Below are 7,095 nucleotides of genomic sequence, written 5' to 3'. Positions count from 1 at the left end.
GAAATCTAATCGGTGGGTATAAAGTCAGACCCTACAATGGCCAGCAACCTTTACCCTCTACAACCTTTGCCGGCATTCTTCCAGTCTATGTGAAAATGAGAGCTTAACAACATTCTTTCACTTTTAGCTAGCTAAATTTTTCAAGAATTTTATCTCTAGATTTAATATTTCTTTTCTTGCATGAATCTATTAATTTTGAGATAACAGATCTTGCCTTCATGAATTGATCCTAGTTTACCCTTTAACCTTGATTAATTTATTTAGAGTGTTTAGTTCCATTTTAATCCTTTCTTTTACAATTAAATATTATTAAAAAATTGTATTATTGTTCCAAATTTTGTGGATATTTAGGAGACACAAATAAAATATAAATGTAATCCTTCCATATTTTTGTAGGAAATATTGGAATGAGACTAATAGGAAGAGTAGTAAACATGAGTCACAATGAGCACTTTAGAGTAAATCTAAACATTATAAGGAATATTAGCTTGGAAAAATAGAAGTGTAACTTATTTTCCGATATGCAAGATTATTACTTGGGAAAGAATCTTGAAAGAGGATTAAAAAGATTCCTTGAGCTAACATTGTCTCACTTGTCCAAAATTATGAGGAAGGAGTCATTAATGAAATGGTCATTAACGAGATGGAGAGAATAATAATTAGGAAGAGATAGATTTCACATGCTACTAGGTGACTAGATTGGAGAGAAACTAGAGTCAAATCATTTAGCTTGGCCATGACATAGAGTCTTAGAATAGATGCCAACCTTGGTGAATGGAATGAAAATCCCAAACAATTAATGAATGGTGAGACAAGTAGAGACATCTCTAAATTTTGTTTTGAATAAAATAAAGAAAAAATGGGACTAAAACCAAGGGAAATGCACATGGAAAGGATAAAGGGTTATTTTTATGAATACTCATCCCACTCCATGCCTTCTTAGATATGAACAATATTTTAAAGGGAATTATGGATTTTAATGAATCCTATTTTCTTTGGTTTAATAATAAATTGAAATAAATGATAGATATGCAATGCAAAAACCTTGGTTATGATTTTGAGTGATTTAGGACTACAAAATTTTTACTAGACCACGCATCTTGGTACTTCTTAATTTTAGAAGCTCACTCCTCTAATGTTTGATAAGATAGATATGAATGATTGACCTTAAACTACATGTTTTTAAAGATGAAGGTGCATTTGGGGTTTAGATGATCTTCCATGACCAAGTCAAAGGAAAGTGATATAAACCTATTTTAAAAATTATATTATCATTATACTCAAGCTATTTGTAAAATATAAAAAAATATATCCAATCTCTTAACTATTTTTCTCAAACCTAGCATTTTGTTTGCCCATGTGAGTGCTCCATTCCTAGAACTAATAAATAAAGAGTGTCTTCATGTAGATAAATGAATTAAAATCAATTTGTGATAGTAAACATTCACATGGCATGTATAATTAATTTATTTATGATGGACTTTTAAATGTAATAAATTATCTCCTATAGTTATCTCCTAAAGGTGGGGCAATTAGGTCCATATATGATGAAAATCAAAATAAATAGTTTGAAGATAATATTAGTTACCTAAAGGATATTCCACTTGATTATTTGGAATATCATAACTATTTTGACAAATTTTGAAACCATTAGAGGTACCTTTTGCTTCTGTAGATAAGGCATTCATTCATGTTGAAGTTGTGATAGCTTATTTGCCTCTTTATAGACAACAAATTATCCATACGAATTATCATATATACTTGTAACCTCCATCCCAAACCACCTATTTCACTCTTCTTCCTTTGTGTAAATCTTTTATTCTTCCATTACCTCTTTGCTTACCTAAATTCAATCCAAAACATAGTTTCTTATGCCATTTACTTTGTTCTATGTAGTCAAACGTGGGAACACTGTTTGAATTCAAATCCTAACGGTGATTGTCTTTTTAACGGAAAAAGATGGGAAGGGATGTCAAGGGAAGGAATGGGCCCACAACACACCTAAGCAGTCAAAGCTTAGTGTGTGTTGTTTAAGGCTGCCCCCTTGAGACATCATAATTGATTGGCTCTTCACTCCTAAGACCTTCAAAAGTCTTTAATGGCTTCATTGATTCCTTTGGTCTTCCAAATGCACCTGCACCAACTTGAATTCTTCTTCAATGCTTGATTGCCTGTTCACTTGGAATTGAATTGATTTTATAATTAAGAGATCACTTGAATTGTAGGTAGATCCCTTCAAATGACAAGGTAGGCTTCCTTTTATACCTAATATATGTCTTGAAAGCATTTTATCCTTATGGCTTTGAATTAAAGTACTTTCTCTTCTATCTGGTATTGGTGGAGCAGAGGTTGCATTGCATCGTCCTAGGATACATATTTCCGTAGATACAACACAAGTTAAATGTATCCCAAGTTGATGTAAAGAAACCTCTGCTCCAGAGATGACCAGAAAATAGAGAAAGAACTTTAATTTAATGCCATCAGGATAAAAGTCTTTAATCAAGATAGATAAATGGTATGCAACTGGATCTATTTGGAATGCATTACCCAAACACCGCAATCAATCAATCACCTTTGAAAACAAAGTCGTATCATGAAATATTTAGGCATAAAATAGACGAAATGCACTCCATACTACTGCTGCACAATATTTTGGTCAATGATATTTTTAAAATAGTAAAGGAAGGTGTATGGAACAACCAAATTCTTATCATTATAAACAATGAATATTTTAAGATCCTTTTATGATGTGTAAGTTGAGAATATTTTATGAAAGGTCCCTAAATGAATACACTTTAAACTGATTTTAATATACCTTGAAGTGTGCAATATGGAAGGTTTGTACTCTTACTCTCCTACCCATTTCTTAATTTAAAAGATGATATCTTTATTAAATATCTCATCTATTAAATATCTTTATTGACTTGATTTCTCCTTCAATTCTTGATGAATGCTTGATTGCCTATTCACTTGCAATTGAATTGATTTTATAATTAAGAGACCACTTGAATTGTAGGTAAACCCCTTCAAATGATAGGGTAGGCTTCCTTTTATACCTAATATATATCTTGAAAGCATTTTATCCTGATGGCTTTAAATTAAAGTACTTTCTCTTCTATCTGGTATTGGTGTAGTAGAGGTTGCCTTGCATCATCCTAGGATACATATTTCCACAGATACAACACAAGTTAAATGTATCCTAGGTTGATGCAAAGCAACCTCTACTCCAAAGATCACCAGAAAATAGAGAAAGAACTTTAATTTAATGCCATTGGGATAAAAGGCTTTCAAGATAGATAAACTTTGAGTTTGATTGTCATCATTTACTTTGCCAAATTCTTCACACGTAACTCCTGAATCAATTTCCTACTCACAAGAATTTTATTAAGTCTCAAATATAGGGAAACAAAAGGCTTCAAATAGAAAACTTGTACATGCAACTAAATCCATTGACTAATCAGAAGAACAAAATTAAGAAACGGTTTGATCATCTGAGAGATGTTGTAGACTTGCAACTCACCAGCTACTTAGTTTTTGCGGGTGAGAATTTTTTTTGTTTTGGTTATGGTTGTGGTGTTTATACGGAGACATTTACAAATTTATATCTATTTTCACTATTTAATGGTTTATGGGTTTGTAATGTTAATTTAATATTCTTTCATATTTTTGTATATATTCTTTATAACAACCTATTATATTGATTTGTTCTATTATGGAGAATGGTGTGGGTCAGACGGCTTTATCGCCGGTGCATGAAAGCATTGAACGAGTTCTACTTTTAAAAATTACATGAAACATTTTTAATTTATTTGATTAAGTGTTATTTGCAAAAAATGATTATCAATGATGTTTCCTTTCTCCAAGAATTGTCTAGGATCTTTCTGTCAAATAATATGTAACATCGAATGACTAAATCTTTTCTTTACAAATGCTTATTTTATTTAATTATTATCTAAGCGTGAATTAAAATTTATATCTGTACGGAAGCAGAACATACAAGTTGAAGAGTCATGTGCAAGCAAATTTCCTAAAAGAAAGCAAGCAGGCATTATCTTGAATGACATGGAAACAAGCTCATCAATTGCCTAGAAGAGAGTAATTGGAGAATGGTAGAGGAAATTGTTTAAGGGTGATAAATAGATAGAGTATGCAATACAAACAAACAATGTCTAGAGTATCTAATGTGATGTCTCTAATTTATGTCTGGAGGGACTAACTGGTTTTGGAGTTCCTGTGAAGCCTATTGGGCCACACTTGGAGGAAATCAATGTGTTCATGCAAGGAGCACCTTTTTTCTATTATGAGAATGATTATTTTGCACTGAGGGATATTTGGAAGTCAATATCTAAAAATTTCTATAGTGTGGAACCAGAGTTGGTGGACTCGAAGTAATTTTTAGCTTTCAAAAGACCAAGAGGTTATGTACACAATCTCCCAATAGAAGGGCAATTTCAAGCATTACCTCTCCCCCCCATGACTATTCAGGAAGCACTTCCTCAGACAAAGGACTATTGGCCTCCATGGGATCAAAGAAAAAAATTGAAGCATAGACTCTAGACGATGTGGTGGTGTCCTTCGTGAAGAACTCTACACTATAATTGAAAATTCATGAGGGAAACTACAAGATAGTGAAGAGAAATACAATCTTGAAAAGTGGGAAGAATAGATCTTGGTTTGGGTGGGGCCAAGTCAGGTGACTCCTCTAGAGGTTGACGAGATATAAATCATATTAGGATTTGAAAAAGATCACAATCGTGGAACTTCGTGTGCAAGTGATTGATTGCGGTGTTTGGGTAATGCATTCCAAATAGATACAGTTGCATGCCATCAGGATAAAAGTCTTCAATCGAGACATTACCCATTTGGAATGCAACTGTATCTATTTAGAATGCATTACCCAAACACCACAATCGATCACTCGCACACGAAGTTCCATGAGTGTGATTTATTTCAAAACCTTATATGATTTCTATCTCATCAACCTCTAGAGGAGCCACCCAACTTGGCCCCACCCAAACCAAGATCCATTCTTCCCACTTTTCAAGATTGTATTTCTCTTCACTATCTTGCAGTTTCCCTCATTAATTTTCAATTATAGTGCAAAGTTCTTCATGAAGGACACCACCACATCGTCTAGAGTCTATGCTTCAATTTTTTTCTTTGATCCCATGGAGGCCAATATTCCTTTGTTTGAGGAAGTGCTTCCTGAATAGTCATGGGGGGAGAGGTAATGCTTGAAATCTCCCTTCTATTGGGAGATTGTGTACATAACCTCTTTGTCTTTTGAAAGCTGACAATTACTTCGATTCCGCCAACTCTAGTTCCACACTATAGAAATTTTTGGATATTGACTTCCAAATATCCTTCAGTGCAAAAGCATCATTGTCATAATAGAAAAAAGGTGCTTGCATGAAAACATTGATTACCTCAAAAGTGTGGCCCAATAGGTTTCGTAGGAACTCCAACACTAGTTAGTCCCTCCGAACATAAATTAGAGACATTACATCAGACACTCCAGACATTGTTTGTTTGTATTGCATACTCTCTATCTATTTATCACCCTTTAACACTTTCCTCTGCTTTTCTCCAATTGCTCTCTTCTAGGCAACTAATGAGCTTGTTTCCATGTCATTCAAGATAATGTATGCTTGCTTTCTTTTAGGAAATTTGCTTGCACATGACTCTAAAGCTTGTATATTCTGCTTTTGTATATATATAAATTTTAATTCACGCTCAGATAATAATTAAATAAAATAAGCATTTGTAAAGAAAAGATTTAGTTATTCGATGTTACATATTATCTGGCGGAAAGAACCTAGACAATTCTTGGAGAAAGGAAACATCATTGATAATCATTTTTTGCAAATAACATTGAATCAAATAAATAATAAATTTTTAATGCAATTTTCAAAAATAGAACTCGTTCAAAGCTTTCATTCACCGACGGCAAAGCCATTTGACCCACATCATCTCACCGTCAGATTTCTGACGAGAACTAATGAAATGTTCAATAAGGATGTTGTATATCCGACGTCACTTCCATGTTAGATGGTCGTCGAGGAGCAATCATAACATCCATCATATTCCAAAGGAAATCCAATGATATTTGTGGTGAGGGGTGCAAATATAGCTATCGTCATATGAGTTCATTACATCATCGGTTGATTGATGCAAATGGCATTGTCGGGTAGCCCGATGAGTTTTTGATGGTAAATTTTGTTGGAAGTCTGACATTTGGTCGTCGAAAATCCGATAATTATCTGTCATAAATTAGGCCCAAATGTACTAGTGTATGCATTACTTTTGATCCTAGTGAGACCATTGAAGCACCTAATGGCCCATTTTATATCATTGCGAAGATCAAAGACATACTCTCACAAGGGGTTCTCATTGATCCAATATCTATGGTGAATGTCATAACTAAAGAATATCTTTACAGTTTACAATTGCAACAAGTAATCTATGATAAATATAATGAAGTGGTTAAGGACCTCTTTGACAAATTCTCTTTCCCTACTATTGGTTCTATTATGCTTCTTGTATAGGTTGGTACTAAGTGTTTAGATGTCATTTTTACTATCATTCCTACATCATATAAATTTTGTGTGAAGTTGGGACACCCTTGGCTCTCTTCCATGAAAGTGATTCCTTCTACTATTCATAAATGTTTAAAATTTCCCCATAATGATAAAATAATAACAATTAATAATAACATGTACCAACCACGACAAGGCATGGAAATGTTAATGTTGATTACATTTGGATAAAACAATTTCAACCTCTTAAGACTCAAAGTGATGTTCTTTTTCAATCTTATCAAAACTAGAAAAATAATATGATCTTATCTTTAAGTGAACCTAGATATTCTAGACCTATTCCTCCTCCTCATGATGGACTTGGTCTCCTTCCTACACATATTCCTCCTTTAATTCTATAGTTCTGCCTCCTACATCTTACAAAGGGAAGCACCTGAGGTCTCCTATCATTCAATCTAGTAGACCTTCTCCTATTCATCCTTTTTCAAAAGAAGAGAAGAATTTTATGCCTATTGATCCTAAACATTCAAAACCCTCAACTATAACTAAACAAAATCAT

Source organism: Cryptomeria japonica, chromosome 9 (assembly GCF_030272615.1).
Source record: "Cryptomeria japonica chromosome 9, Sugi_1.0, whole genome shotgun sequence".
In the NCBI taxonomy this organism is placed as follows: domain Eukaryota; kingdom Viridiplantae; phylum Streptophyta; class Pinopsida; order Cupressales; family Cupressaceae; genus Cryptomeria; species Cryptomeria japonica.
This window is presented reverse-complemented; position numbering follows the sequence as displayed.